This window comes from Rhipicephalus microplus, chromosome 2, assembly GCF_043290135.1.
Source record: "Rhipicephalus microplus isolate Deutch F79 chromosome 2, USDA_Rmic, whole genome shotgun sequence".
In the NCBI taxonomy this organism is placed as follows: domain Eukaryota; kingdom Metazoa; phylum Arthropoda; class Arachnida; order Ixodida; family Ixodidae; genus Rhipicephalus; species Rhipicephalus microplus.
In genome coordinates, this window is record NC_134701.1 from 144,989,344 (window position 1) to 145,005,635 (window position 16,292).

Genomic DNA, 16,292 nt, shown 5'->3' on the forward strand with positions numbered 1-16,292 from the left:
ACAGATACTAGCCAGGAGATATCTTCGGCGCAAATTCTGTCAGCAATCATAAATTTTTACATCTGGAAAGGTGCACAAGGACCAGAACGTATCGCTAGAAAACAGAAACAAAGAAATGTAGTTTTGGTATAATCTACAAAGGCCGGCAAAGTCAACATTTTACGTTTTACTCAGTGTCTGATCTTACCCCACCCTGTCCTTTATTAAAGCAGTGATAAGCGCGAAATGCAATTATGGTGCCTTCACTATTTTTGCAATGAAGGAATAATAAAGAATCCAGTAGCTTTATACATCAAAATTACGATATAATTATTTATTACAGCGAAGTTGAGGTCTCCTGTCACAATTTCGGCACCAGCAGATGTGTAACATCACCTGCATCTAATCACATGGGCGTTATTTGGAATGCACCCTCGGCAAAATGTGGCTGTTTTTGCCGAGAAGCAGTGTGTAGAGATGTAGCAGTTTGGCCATCATTTCGTACGACTATTTTTTTGTTTTCATGGCTGAATGTACTGAAGAAACGAAATTCAAATTACTCGTGCAAAGGAGGACATCTTGAGTGGCATAAAGTGCTGCCTGATTGATACATAATCACACAATTCACACCCTGTAGGATATTCAATTTTACTCACATCACTACGTTCAACAACGTTTGGGAGGCGCAGTGAATTTAATTCGGCAGCACCAACTAGCAGGGTCCACTGATCAGGGATCTCGCATGTGTTTTAAAACCCTCGATACCTAATTAAGACCTAGATATTTTGATTGTGTGCACACTTGTTTCTGTTTGTGTAACTTATCCTAAATACAGAGTGTTTAAATATTTTGTTCTATCACAGTGTCTTTCGTTGCCTTCTTATGCATTATCAACTAGAGTCACATGCTCTAAATACTCGTGCAAATTTTGGCTGTTTTATTTATTGTGAGGAACAAAAAAGTACGAACTCTGAGCATATTCTGCAAGGGAAGATGATGAACAATACTTGGAATGATAGAGTACACTCAGATATGTAGTTATATGCTGCAATGCATTGGAAAGTAAGGTTAACGGGAGACACTTTCTTGATGCAGGAGGTTCAGTTCACACATCAATAGATGTGTCCTGCGTGTTTCTGGTGATGATACTCAGTTACAACCCAGGAAACGAAATGTCAGCTCTACTCACAGAATTGTAGCGAAGACACTATCGCTCAATTTACACCATCAAAACTTCAAGGTGTGCTTACTAAAAATGAACAGCTGTCGCATTGAATGCAGCCTCCTTTACTTGTTAGCTTATAACCGGCTACAGTCAACGCTACAACAACAAAAAAAGTGGTTACCCACTGTAGCTGGAAAAGGTTAGCCTATGATGACGTCGTGATATTTGTGCGAGCGCACGGAGCACCAACCACCTGACATTATTCCGATAATATCAAATAGAAAGACTACGGATAGCCTTGGGACAATTTCAGGAGGTATACCACGGAAGTATACGCGTCGGGCAAAATATAACTGTTAAAAAAGTGGCGAATGTATTGTGTTCGGACGCCGAAGTAAACGTATCTGCAGTCGTGTCGGCATTTAGAAACATTTCGCCTCTCTTACTGCCTCTATATAAACAGCAAATACAGAAATAATTTCTTAACTCCGCGAATAAAATATCTTACAAACGCCAAGGAGCAAAACTGCAAATCAGCAAGTAGATAGTATGGCGCACTATCTCTTCATAATAGTTATGTGCTTTTTTCTTCTCATTGGTAAGTTGTGGCTTGATAAGCAACAATCTATATAGCTGCAACTTTAAGTCAAACTGAATGATGCATTTTAGGCTTATACCAAAGTAGTTAATAATTTTAATTTTTAAAGAGGCGTTAATAATAGGTTGTATATATTTGCAGGATAAATATCTCATTTTCGCCAAAGCTGTACTTGTGTGCACAGATACGTAGCGTGTATTAGTCTCGGATTCTGTAGGAATCTGTTTCTTGTCACCTTTAGTGTAACGCCTGCGTCCTGTTTGGCTTACCATGAGCAAAGAAGGACACGCGTTTTTTGAACTGGTAGTGTCTTGTTATGTCGTGATACCTGCTCGTACAGTTTTCTCGTGGCCTGACGTGTGTGGCGCCTACGAAGGCTCTTCCACTGGTGAATAGTCAGTGATGCTTCGTGAAACGCATTGAGCAGCTTCCTTGGGGTTCTCTGTCCGCTGCGTGCCGATCTCTATGAAGTGTCTACGATTGTCAGAGTTGAAGTAAACTGAAAGTGTGTCATTATGCTGGAGTTAATGGCAGTCCTTGTGCAAGATGCACCCATTCGCAAAGTTTTCAATCACTCGTTACATACCTAACCTCCCTATCGAAAAAACTTTCATGGTGGATGCTGTAAACCATGGTGGGTGTAGTGAAAGTAATTGTGGGTATAGCGAAAATTACGGTGGATATGCCAGGACATGCTGGGTGACATGATGTACAGATGATGTGTAAAGTGGAAACGACGGTGGGAAGTAGCGGCTACATAGTGCGCAATAGTAGACTAGATAGAGGGAGGCTCTGCCCACCATTGCGATCGCAGCACACACTGGGGTACTCACAACGTCGGGAAGCATACGGCGCAAGTCACCCACGCAAGCCGAGGAGTTTGCAATCAACTGGCACTAGCGATCCCGGATTGCCGCACGGTCCTCAGCGACTCGAAGACGGCAATAGCCAACTTTGCTACAAACAACGTCCATGGAACCACTGCAAGAGAATACCGGGACGCACTAAGCAGATGATGAGTGGTGCTTATTATGGCGGGCCACTCGTTGTACCAAGCTGAGAAGCCCTGCCCACTATCGCGATGGTGCTGAGAAACAGTAAGCAGGTGATCTGTGGGCTAATTATGGCGGGCATTATATACTGTATCAAGCTGGGATCTGTGCACTACACGTTCTGCCACCATGATTTCTACCAAAAGTTACGTCTGCCAACCGAGCCCGTACAAGTGTTGTCCGTGCATCTGGATCTCAAAATAGACAAATTCGACGAGTAAAAATGACAATACAGAGCAGCGGTGGAATCGATTAGTCTAAATCAAGCATTTTTATTGTGTACGGAAAGGGGGGCGCTCCGGTCGGCGAGCTGAGCAGACGTGCTCCGAATGAGCTCCGCAGTTTTCGCTAATTGTGCCGCCTTAATTGCTTCCAATCAACTGGAAATCATCACTGCAGTGTCCGTGAATATCCCTGGACTCGATTGATACTATTTTCGGTCCGGCCAACCGGACGTTTTGTCAATTTTTGACGTTTTCTTCACTTGTGCGACGCTAGGCCTAGCGGACCACGCCTAAGTTTAGCGCGAGTACGGCCGGGGCGCGCAGCTGCGTCGGCCGCCCGGCCCGGCTCGACGCTCGACTCCTCATCGCCGAAGATGGCCTCGGCCTCATCGCAGCTCAACGCCGTTTCCCACAACCGTTTCGCGGCCCTTGCTACGGAAGACATGGACTTTTGTGCTGGCGGCAACGACACTACGACCACCGACGCGATCAACGACCAGGAGGTGCTACGAAGCACCTGCCGCACCGAAGTCGCGGTGCGCGGCAACGACTTACACCCAAGCGACATCGCGGAATAGAAAATCTCCGGAAAACAAGTAAGCCAACGACCTAATAAGCCCCAGCTTAACGAAGTTACCCAAAGCAGCAAACCATCTCCGCAATTTAGTGAAGCTCAAGCAAAACGCATGGTAGCGAGAATCCCTAAAGCGTCCCGCATGCTGCTGAATTTGCCGTGGGAAGAACGGAAGATTGTAGTAGGACCGAGAGGAGGGCTATTTCTAGCAAAACTGGAAGCTGAAATCGTAGTGTCCACAGTCATAACGGCAGCCAACGTTCCCAAGACCGCAGCAAAAGCAGATACGATCTGTACTAATCCCAAGCAGAACATCATCATGATCAGCACGCCCGATGAAGAACGAGCACGTTACTACGCAAGCGTACGCTCCCTGTACATTGGGGGCCGTAGCTACGAAACGCATGCCTACTGCACCGCACCTCACGGCACAGTGAAAGAAAGGAGTAATCCGTGGCATCGCAGTAGAGAACACTGCCGAAGATCTGCACGAAAATATCGTTAACCAAGCCAACCCGCAGGCCCTCTAAGCGCACAGGATTGGAAACACTACCTCGATCGTCATTTTGTTGGCAGGAACAAAGGTTCTCAACTACATAAAGTGTGGCTCCATTATAGTAAAGTGTGGATTATACAGACAACACCACAACGTATGCAAGACATGCGGCAAAATCGGCCATCGAACCGATGTATGCCCCACGCTGGAAACCAAGATCTGCTTTGCGTGTGGCGCGCCTAACCCGACGGCAGATCACGCGGCGCGGTGAAAGCCACGTTGCAAACTGTGTAACGGAGCCCACGCCACGGGCACGGAAGGCTGTACGAACAAGTACAAGGTGCCCTTCGTAGTTACTCAGCGCAGATGGGAGCGCAGAAACGCGGCGTCAATGTTTTCGTCGCAAGACTTCCCGCAGCTGCCACCGCAACAACAGAACGAAGCGCATCTATCAAAGAGAGGACGCAGTCGCTCGAGGAAGCGGGACAAAAGCAGGAGACAATCGGCGAGCCGCGGCAGAAGCACCGACGGCAAGCGCAGCGAAAACATGAATTACAACCGCAACCAGCAGCGACCGGGCAACGTGATAAATGGGGCCGAGGCAGTCAACCCGCAAGCGGTGAACCGCAATCCGCTCAACCACGTAGCTGAAGCAAAGGACAACACCATCCAGTCACTACGCAATGAAAATGACCAGCTCAAGCGATCCATCGCTGAACAGAGAGCTCAAAAGCAAGATATTAACGCTAAGTTGAACCAACTCATCAACGCACAGCAGCAGCAGCAGCAACAACAGGTGACTCCGACCCCGCCACCGCCACTGTCGCCGCCGCAGAGTCAACCAAGACCCCCAACGCCAATGGAAAACAACACAAACTCAGCCATGGAGGTACAAGACCCAGTTACTACGGAAGCTAACAGCGCAGAACCCGAAACGATCGACGTTGCTAGGACAAGCAAACCGGCACCCAAGAAGCGAGCGCTCGAATACGCACGTGAACGAAGAGTCAACGCTAGGCTGGACAGCCTAGAAGAACGTCAAGATCGACTAGAACAGACCATGAAAGCAAACTACGAAACCCTGAGCTAAGTCATCAAAGCTACTAACGATCGCCTCGATGCTACCAACGCACGCCTCGACACATTGGTGACACCCGTACATGGCATGCAGTCTACCATACAAAAAATACAGACTAAGTTGGATGCACTAATACACGCGCTGACGGCGTCAGGACTAATCCCACAACAGGCTGTTGTGACGCTCGCCTCCGACGACGTTACTAAGGGCGCTACAAATCTCACCGCTGCAACCACTGTTTCGAAAGACGGCGACGCCAACACGGACCCGAAGGCGCCACTGCTTCGAATTCCACCGGGAAGGTCACCAGCCGTTTGGTAGCGTAGGTTTCTCAGCTCGCGACTGCTTCTGCGCAGAGCTGATAGACGAGCGGACGAGACGACGGTGAGTTAAACAAGGTGTATGTACAGCATATATACAGAGGCGTTACAAATTCGGCACTGGGGCCGACAGAGACTCGAATAGCCGAGCTCTCCTCTCTAACACGTAGGTCTGCTCTCAAATGGGTCTGCTGTCAAAGGGGGTCTCTCTCGACGCGCCGCAGGGCTTCTTTTATATGCCCCGGGTCCAACCCAAATGTCCAACCCGAAGCGCCGCTGGTCGCGAGATCAGAATCCTCCAATGAGGTCGCCGCTGGGCCGCGTCCCGCTTTCTCATCGAATCTGGATAGGCTGCGCTGCAGGTGGCTGCACCCAAGGACAAGTGACGTCGTCGCGCATTGCGTCAGCCACCAGACAGGAAGACGCCGGTTGTTTACTCGACGTGCTGGCGGCTGAGATGACTCACTGCACGTGCGCGCCAGAAAGGCGCCGTGGCGTGATGACGCCGTTGAGTTGTTGATCGCGTCAGGTGGCTCGCAGGCTGGCCTTGACACAGATTGCCTTTTTCAGAGGCATGGATGTTCGCTGTGGACTGGCAGGCATAACAAGGCCTTCACCCAACCGCCATAATGGACGGGACAACGGCAACAGGCACCGCTAACCACAGAAACAGAGCACAGACACAACAGCATCATCTCCTCATATGGCAATGGACTCCCAACGGTATACAGGCGAGAAAAGCATCGTTGCAACAGTACATAAAACAAAGCACCAAGAGACCCGACGTTTTAATACTACAAGAGACGCACAGTGAAACGCCACCGACGTTACCGGGGTACAGATCCTTTGCGAAGCCCCCCAGCGCACGAACAGTTGGGAAAGGCGCAGGGCAGGGGGTCTGCACCTTGGTAAAGAAGAATCTAACTTCAATAGATCACGAGCTGCTACCCAACGCCGCCATCGAGCGCGGCATGGTCGAAATCGTCACCGGGAAGCGCAAGCGCCGTGAAAGCACTTTTATAATCAACGTGTACAGCAATCCGGAGCACTTCCAGCAAAAATTCCGCACCCTTGTGTACAAAGCGCAACAGCTCGCGGGCTCCAACGTAACCCTACTGTGTGGAGACTTCAACGCTCAACATACGGCATGGGGGTATCCATACACGAAGGTGAAGGGTCAGTATCTACGACGAAACAATGGACGCAGGTTACCAATTGTTAAACGACACCAACGCACCTACGAGAAACGGAACGTCGCCGCAGCGAGACACAAACCCGGACCTCGCTTTCATAAGCACGGCCTCAGCACTGCGTAGAGTCACGTGGCGGAACACCGGGGAGACGTTGGGAAGTGACCACTGCATACTCGAAATTACAATACCCATCGCAGAGAACACGCAAAGAGCACAGCAACAGCAAATCGTCGACTGGCACGAGTACAGAAAGAAATTAGAAGACAACGTTTCGGAAACCATTGAAAACATAGAAGCATGGACCAACATGTTGAACGCCACGACCAAAGACGCCACTCAGACGGTAGAAGCGGAGCTGCAGACTGCGGAGCTGCAGCATCGGAGAAACGATGCTGGACAGCAGACTAGCGCACCTCATAGAAGCCCGAAACTCGCTGATACGGCGCTGGAAACGTCAACGCCACAACAGAAAGCTACGCAAACGTATAGCACAACTCAACAGAGACATCGAGCATCACAGCGCAGTCCTCTGCAGACAGCAGTGGCACGCGGTGTGTCAAGAAGCGGACGGTCAACTACACAAAGGCAAGACGTGGCGCCTGCTACGCCCCTTGCTCAACGATCAGACAACCAAGGGAGCTCAGCATTAGATGCTGAACAAGACAATTCACAAAGCCGTCAAAGAAATGAGAGAGGCTGAGGTGCGACGACGCCTGGACGCCAAGTATCTCCCCGTAACGCCAACGGACCCACTACCCAGCTACGAAGGGGCTATCAACGAGAGACTAGATGCCGACATCGAAGAATGGGAAGTGCGAGCGGTACTACAAACAATCAACTGTAAATCGTAATCCAGACCGGACCACGTCACCAACAAGGCATTGAGGAACTTGAACGACACGGCAATAGAAGCCCTCACCAAGTACTACAACCAGTGCTGGCGAACGGGCAAGCTACCGCAACAATGGAAGACCGCCAAAACGGTCCTGATCCCCAAACCGGGCAAACCCCCCAGCATAGACAACCTCAGACCCTTCTTTCTAACGTCGTGCGTGGGCAAGGTGCTTGAACACGTCCTACTCAACAGATGGCAACGTTATATGGAAGAATCCAACATATATCCACATACAATGCTGGGGTTCCGGGCCAAACTGTGTACCCAGGACGCCATGCTATTGCTCAAGAACGAAATCGTGGACAGACACTTTCCCACGTTGGATAACAGAGCGGTGCTCAGACTGGATCTCCAGGGAGCATTCGACAACGTACACCACTCGGCCGTCCTTCGGCAGGTGTCCCACTTCAACATGGGGGAGAGGACGTTCGCTTACATCAAAGATTTCCTGACCAACCGCACCACGCGGCTTGTGGCAGGAGAACTACAACTACCGCCCAAGCAGCTGGGGAGCACGGGGACACCACAGGGCTCGGTTATCTCCCCTCTGTTGTTTATCCTTGTCATGATAGGCGTTGCAAGAAGATTGGAACGCGTTAGAAACATCAAGTACACGATCTACGTGGACGACATCACGCTGTGGTCAACGGGAGGAAGCGATAGCCAGATCGAGGCAGCCCTCCAAGAAGCCGTCACCGCCGCAGAAGAACACCTACGACCCACCGGACTCAAATGTTCTCCAACCAAGTCGGAACTGCTGGTGATCTCACCGCGAAGTGCGCGACGCCCGACAACGCAGAACATCAACGTGGTAACCCAAGACGGAACGCCGATACCACACGTGCAGACGCTCAGAGTTTTGGGGCTGCACCTCCAGGACTTGAACCGCAACAACGTGACGGTACAGAAGCTCAACGCAAAGCTCTCGCTGGCCACCCGCCTACTCAAGAAGGTGGCCACACGGTACCAGGGCATGCGAGAAGACAGTCTACTACGACTCACCCAGTCGTTTGCAGTCAGCCACATCTCTTACGTAGCGTCGGTCCACAATTGGAAAGCGGCGGAGAAAATCAAGATTGACGCGATGATCAGAAAGGCGTACAAGACAGCCCTGGGCTTATACCCCCACACCAACACGGAACGCATGCTCGCATTGGGCGTTCACAACACGCTGAAAGAAATCGCAGAAGCCCAGCGAACGGCGCAGTATCACCGCCTGTCCCAGACCAGGACGGGAAGAACGATACTACAGCGCATCGGAATCAACGCGCAGGCGACGACTCCGGAGGTAGCAAAGCAGCTACCCCGGGACGTTCTCTAAAGAGTGAGGGTTCCACCCTTACCGAAGCACATGCATCCACAAGTACACCAAGAAAGATGAACGGCGAGAGCCACGGCCCTCACAAAAGGTCACGCCAACGATCCGCGCGGTACTTCAGGGTGAGTCACGGGACACGCTGACAGTAGACCGGGATTAGCGAACTCCTGCCTTACCACAGCTTGAATTAAGGCTACCGATAGGTGTGATGGGTCAGTGGCTTGAGTTGTACAAACAGGCTGTTGATTGGGAGCTGCACAGGCAGCTTCAAGCTCCCGGCGAACAATTCGTGTAACGTGGTCATCGGTGGGTGGTTGGCGAACGGCCTCACACGATGAAATGGCGGCCGTGTTAAGCAGTCGTGTGAATCTCTGCGTGATACGGCCGCTCTTCGCGTGTTCAAACCGCCGGCACTGTGACAATTTCGTCGATGGTGTTGACGTTAGTCTATACAAGCAGGTTGAAAGCATTGTCGGCGATGCCTTTAAGCACATTCATTACCTTTTCAGGCTCGGACATGTGTTCGTCAACCTGGCGGCAAAGGGCAATGACGTCGTAAATATACGCAACGTAGGAATCGGTAGACATCTGTGCCCGATTAGCCTACTGATTTCGCGCAGTTATCTGTCGTGCAGCGGTGTTCGAAAAAAAGTCACGGATCTTCTCCTTGAAAGTGTCCGAGCTAGTAATGTCGGGTTCGTGCGTCTCAAACCATACCTGCGGAGGGCCATCAAGGTAAAAAAAGCACGTTGGCAAGCATGAGTGTTGGGTCCCACCTATAGCTGTCGCAGATTCGTTCATACACGTTGAGTCACTTGTCAACGTCAAGGCCATCCTGTTAGAAAAATACGCGAGGATCGGATCACGAGCAGGAGGTAGGACAACGTAGGTAGCATTCACAAGAGAAGCGACTGGTGAAGACGATTTGCCTTGAACCTGTGACATGGTAGGACCCGTGATGATGCAGCCACTGCGGAGCTTTGTGACGGGTACAGGGAAGGACCAGCATGTCCACCACAATTATGTTACGTAAAATGAGACGGGACGTGACTATTTGGCAGTATATTTGCACCAATAAAATTGGAGCATAGCACACAGAGCGAGTATACCAGTCCTCTTCATCGTCTTCTGATCACAGAATGGTTCACCCTTCATGCGATTGCTACGTAGCAATAGAAAAGAATGGTGAAATAAAAAAATTGCAATAATATTGGCTTGCGGACCAAACACTATAATGCAAAATTCACATTTTGCTGAAACGCGCTTGTCGCTGAATTTTGTCAAACCAGAACGTTTGGAGGTGTATGAACGCTCTAGACATGGGTGAATCACAATAAAGAGAAACTGCGCGCGTCACAGAAATACCTCGGTAAACCATGAAAGTGGCAAATGCGCAAAGTTTATTTCATTCAATACGCATTCTCACCAAACGGTTTCCAATTAAAACAGCGTTATGTCTTCAAAGCAGTCTGTGTTTACAGTTAGAACGAGTGATCAGTCAGTATCTATTTTATTTTTGTTTTTTGTGACCGCTGCTCACATTTCTTTAGAAAAACACAGTGAATTTTCAGAGAAGCGGTGAATTAAGCAACTGCCTTGGGCACCGGGACACTTGAAGTTAAGAATTGGGCTCAGGAAAGCATAAAAGCGTCACGGAATCTCCACAGGAGCAACGTGGTTCTCCACATGACGCGTATTTGTGAGCGAGGTGGTCAATAGTTTGAAACAATTATTGGAATAGAGGTAATTTTAGGAGCTATAGAGTGGCATATTTTCGGCGATTGGCAGTTTTCTTATACGAGGATCTTGGTACAAAGCACTTGTTACTAACAGAGCTATGCCGCTGAGCATAGGTTACGGTGTGATGCGCTTATAGCAGCTGCCTTCCGGTCAAGGGTTAAAGTACGCACAATTGTTACAATCCTTAACTTTCAGCTGCACCGTGACTTCCACTGATTACTCGCCGCGGGAAGTAGAAAGTGACTGCCCAATTTGCTTAGCTCTGAAGTTTTGTCAGCGTATGCAGAGAAGCTGCGCTGTGGACTTTCTTCATGTAGGAAAAACTGCACGAGTCCATGATTGTGCTGATCAAAATTGACGGCCACCCAATGTTGCCACAGCACAACGTATTATGAATATTTTTGTATAACAACACCAACTATGGCACAGTCAAACAAGCAGGACACACAGGTATGGGTGGGGATTGGGGGTAAGGGAAGGTGAGCATTTTTTAGGCCACGCTTCCATAGAAATACGTTGAATAGTGGCTTGGAAACTTTTGACCCCTCCCTGTACGTATGTTGTTCGCATGGTTCACCTATTATATTCGAGATCTAACTAGTGTTCTTTATAAGATTCATGGGTTATGAAAATCCCCTAATGTGTCGTCTATGCATCAGGGTAAGTTTAAATGCTTCAGATTCTAAGCAGTTTTCTACACTACTAATAATCAATTTGTCACCAAATTCAAGTTGGTAACACTCATCGCACAATTTCTGTTGTGAATACCACGTTATAATTTATATTCATTTGACGAAGTCTTGGGCGAGCACCGATGGAACAGGGCATGGCTAAGTGGCTCATAGTGTGTAGTTTTTATAGCTTAGATCAAAACAATCATGTTTACTTTGATCAACTCATAAGTGGTTATGACAGATTTAATTCAACACAATTGTTACCTTTATTTAAAGTAACACAACAGTCCAACATTGAACAGGGTGTGTTTTCAATGATCTTGTACTAAACCAAGAAGAAAGTGATGTTGAGCACTGATGGAATAGGGCATGGCTGAGTGGCCCATAATGTATCGTTTTTTATAGCTTAGATCAAAACTATCATGCCTACTTTGAAGAACTCATAAGTGGTTATGACAAATTTATTTCAACACAATTGTTACATTTATTTAAAGTAATACAACAGCCCAACTTTGAACAGCGTGTGTTTTCAATGATCTTGTAATAAACCAAGAAGAAAGTGATGTTGTGAAATATTGGATTTCAGATAAACGAATGGGAAAACCGAATAAAAAAGAGCTCCATGAACTGAAACTAGGCAGCGAGCATTATCAGCAGGCTGCATTTGTTGAAGAACGAGCCAGATATGGTATGTATAAAAGTGCTAAGCATTTTGGCAGTGTTTACAATACAGCACGAGATCATGCTACAATTAGTTCAGCAATGCCTATAACAATGACTCCTTATTGATGCTCATAATTCCACTAGAAAGAACAAGACAAAAACTATCAGATTTTCTCTGTATGAATGCAGCCGATGAGGATTGCTTTTTAAAAATGGACGCAAGCAGCTATGCATCTAACCTCGCTGCTGGCTGTCATGAAGGCGGCAGGGTGAGGAGCGGGTTCGGAGAGCGTCTGCTGGACTCGGCGCACCGCACACTGATTGAATCAGTGTGCGATTAGCCTAGCGGATCACGAGCCAACCCAGGCATCACGTTTGCTTGTTTGAGAGTAAAAGGCAGAGATCGCGGAGGAAGTACATGCCAGCGCTTGGGGTATTCAATAAGTAATCATGCAAAGCACAGTTCGACAGACTACAAGTGTACAATACAAATATGCATACTTGTTGAAGTCACTCAAAAGTTATATAGGAAATCCTAGCCCATTCTCGGCCACCAAGAAACATAATAATTGGCTAACTTTGTGTTGTGTCTCTCTGGATACATAAGATATATGCAAAGATGTCTTTTGTGTCCGTCCGAGTGCTAAATTTTAAGAAAACCTTGACGCCTACCAATGAACACTGCTAATATATATATATATATATATATATATATATATTTATATATATATATATATATATATATATATATATATATATATATATATATATATATATATATATATATATATATATATATATATATATATATATAGTTTGTGGAGACGTATGCCCTGACGAAGGCCGGTCCCCGGGGCCGTAACGTTGGCAATAAAGCATCGTTTTTCGTTAGCTCGTTCGCTTCTTCTGGTGACTTCCAAGATTCCAAGGGCTATACGAACAAGGACGACGACGAATGGAATCATCTTCGGAAGAACACACGCGGTTTATGGAAAGCCGTTTACAAACTTGTCAACCAAACCGATGACATATTCAAGATTTCTCGCTCGAAACAAAGAAAACATCGAATCCAGGATATTTTCCCAAGGGACGTCGAGTAAGCTTTCTCCAGTCGAGATCAAGACTCAGGCAACATGACATACAACATCGAGAAAGGCGCCAAACCATACCCTGTATTCCGCAAGGACGCAGAAATCACCGCACCAGCCTCGGTCAACAAGCACGCAAACGGGTGGCGACGCATGGGTTCCAATCAAGACAAATAGCACGACACCTGCGCAAATCATCCAGCCAATGCTTCAAGGCCATCACACCACGTTCATTCATCGCAAGAATACCGGCTGTGTTTCCATTTGATTTCATGCCCAAAGCATGCTTATGTTGTCCAGAGCGCAACAGCCAGCCTCGCCCTCCAGAGCTGTACTTGATACCCCTGATTGCTGTCCTCTCCTGTGAAGCTATAGTGTGTTAACGGAAACGTCCTCGGACTTTGAATGATCTTCTCTTTTTGAAAGTGTTCAGTTGTAAGCCGTGCTTGTTCAGTTTTCATTTCTGTTCGTCTGACGCGACTTCTTTCGAGGGGAGGGGGAATGATGTGACGTAAGAAGGTAGCGATGGTTGGTAGAAGCAGATGAGGAAGCAGGCAGAACAGAATAAACATGGCGTATGAGCCAGGCCACGTCTCCCATTCTTCGTAGCGTCACACACACACACACACACACACACACACACATATATATATATATATATATATATATATATATATATATGTATATATATATATATATATATATATATATATATGCGCTATGACGAATGATCTCCGGCGTTGATATCGAAAACGTTAGATGTTAGAAGTGTGGTCTAAACGAGCTTGTGGGAAGTCGGATAACGCACGGAAGCAGTCAACTAGAAGGACCACCAGCAGGGTGTACTGTTTGTAAGTTAGATCGGAGTCAATGCATTGAGAACGTGGTAGGTGCAAAATGATGGCTGCGCAGAAAAAATGTCAGCATCCCCGGTGTCATTACGAAAACGTTAGATGTTAGAAGTGTGGTCTAAACGAGCTTGTGGGAAGTCAGATAACGTACGGAAGCAGTCGACTAGAAGGACCACCAGCAGGGTGTACTGATTGTAAGTTAGATTGGAGTCAATGCATTGAGATCGTGGTAGGTGCGAAATGATGGCTGCGCAGAAAAAATGTCAGTATCCCCGGTGTCATTACGAAAACGTTAGATGTTAGAAGTGTGGTCTAAACGAGCTTGTGGAAAGTCAGATAACGTACGGAAGCAGTCGACTAGAAGGACCACCAGCAGGGTGTACTGATTGTAAGTTAGATTGGAGTCAATGCATTGAGAACGTGGTAGGTGCGAAATGATGGCTGTGCAGAAAAAATGTCAGCATCTTGGTGTCATCATGTAGAGAATCTGAATCATCAAACAATTTATAGACAAAGCTTCAGTCAAGGTTAACATGACGAAGACAACATCGCAGTGCAGGTTGACTAGGCACGGGAACATGTTTGAAGCGTGAAGGCGGCTGACAACCTATCGAACAGTACGGAGGGCAAAAGATAGTAACATGTGGTAATTGTGGGTAGAAAGCTAGGACGGTGTGAAAAAAAACTAATAGGAAGGTCATGCGCAAAATGGCAAGCCGATCAAAACGTGCCCCGCGTTTTTCACGCACAAATGACGCACGAACAGCACTCACGAGTACAGGTGTACAAAAATAAGCGTCTCAGTTGTTCGCTGTGTCTGAAAAGTGCCTCTTTCTCAAACGAATGCTGTGCAACGATTTCAGTGACCCATGTGCGCCCAGTAACTACAACAGAGTTGTTCGAGTGAAAGCCGAAGGCCAGCGAAGATGTACGATCCCGCAAACCACGAGTTAAAGGCGCGCAAGTGAGCGTCCATCCTTCTCCTCTCTGCGAGGCAAAGCACACAGGGGAGATGAGAGCACGCACTGTCGTGTCGTGACAATGTGGCGACGCGCGCTCATTGCACCACCTTGCTGGTAATGCTAAAAACACAATATTTCTCCCCGAGATGTTATTCAACAGTCGTGAGTGGTAGATATAAAAAGCTTGCCGTTCGAAAGTTGAAGAACGTACCTCTCCATGGCTCAGTAGTTAGCGGCTCGCTCTCACGTTACAGAAGACCGAAGTTCGATTCCGCGCGCCTGAGTCTTCTTTTGGTTCATTTTTTTTCTTGCGTTCCTACGCGGTGAGTGACGCCAACGCCGGCGGCAAAATCCAACCGAGAGTGTTCGTTTATTTGCTGTTGCAATAAAAACTGATGAGTCAAAAAGGCAGCGCAGGAGATGGAAACAAGAGTGAAAGAGGATTGAGGATTGGTAGCGTTCCGGGTAACGAACAGAGTAATTTTTTTAATTGTTGCCAAGCGATGAAGACAGCGAACGCTTTCCTCTGGTGAAGTCAATAGGGTTTGACAATTTGGGCCCCACGAAGCATGGGGACCCAAAAAGCTTGCGACGCGCCAGGGCGCATGCGCAGAACCTAAGCCAATCTTGGTCTCTTACTTTCGTGTGGTTCAAAAATGAAAAATACAAAGGTTCAAAAATAGAAAACTAGTCTTAGCCCCTAACGCGTGTTAGGTCGCCAGCGAGACGAAGCACAGTGCGAGCCATTGGGCCACATGGCCCAAGTCTTGCAAAATTTTTAATTTGGCCTCAAATCGCGCCCCATACGTTTGATCCAACGTAGGCTGCGTTTAACCCTGTCAGGCCTATGGCGTGTTGCGAGCTTCGCGGCTGTGTCGTAAGGCGTTGCCACCGTTGAAACGACGACGGCACACCGCCGGCGTAGGTAAACAAACCGAACAAAGTCTTTTCTTGAGAATTTTTTTGTAAGACATGATTATGCTAAGCATAAAAAGTTCATCTCATTTAAATAGGGATGCAGAAGTTTGCATAATGAGAACGAATAGAAAATAGAAGAGTGACGCACTTTAGGCGGCAGCGCGGACCCAAAAAACAAACAGTCGCGCCACACTGCTCGTGCAGGGCACGCGGATATGTTTGTAGCAGTTACAGAAATTTTAGCAAATAATGTCAATAAGGTGTTGCGCCATCTTCAGCAACACAATTCATAGAACGTAAACAGTATATATTTACTTATTGCAGCGAACGTTTCGTGACGTACTATTTTTGGGACGTTAAACCCCACATATCAATCAAAATCGTGACGTACTATGAATATATCAGCCGGCGCTGCATAGCTTCTGTGCTCCGCGTTGGGGCTATGCGTAGCACGTAACTTGTTTGCTCATGAACGCTGATGCATGCATAATTTTCACTGCTGTA

The 16,292-nt window shown here is 47.6% G+C and overlaps 1 long non-coding RNA gene across 1 annotated transcript in view; it reads left to right on the forward strand.

The window, feature by feature from the left end:
• The first annotated feature begins 1,644 nt into the window (after positions 1-1,644).
• The window catches only part of LOC142786419 (uncharacterized), a 115,269-nt gene continuing 100,621 nt past the window's right edge, over positions 1,645-16,292 (forward strand). Inside the window, exons 1-2 of the long non-coding RNA XR_012889042.1 lie at positions 1,645-1,742; positions 11,893-11,994. This is a non-coding gene — a long non-coding RNA (uncharacterized LOC142786419). The remainder of the gene's footprint in view (positions 1,743-11,892; positions 11,995-16,292) is intronic.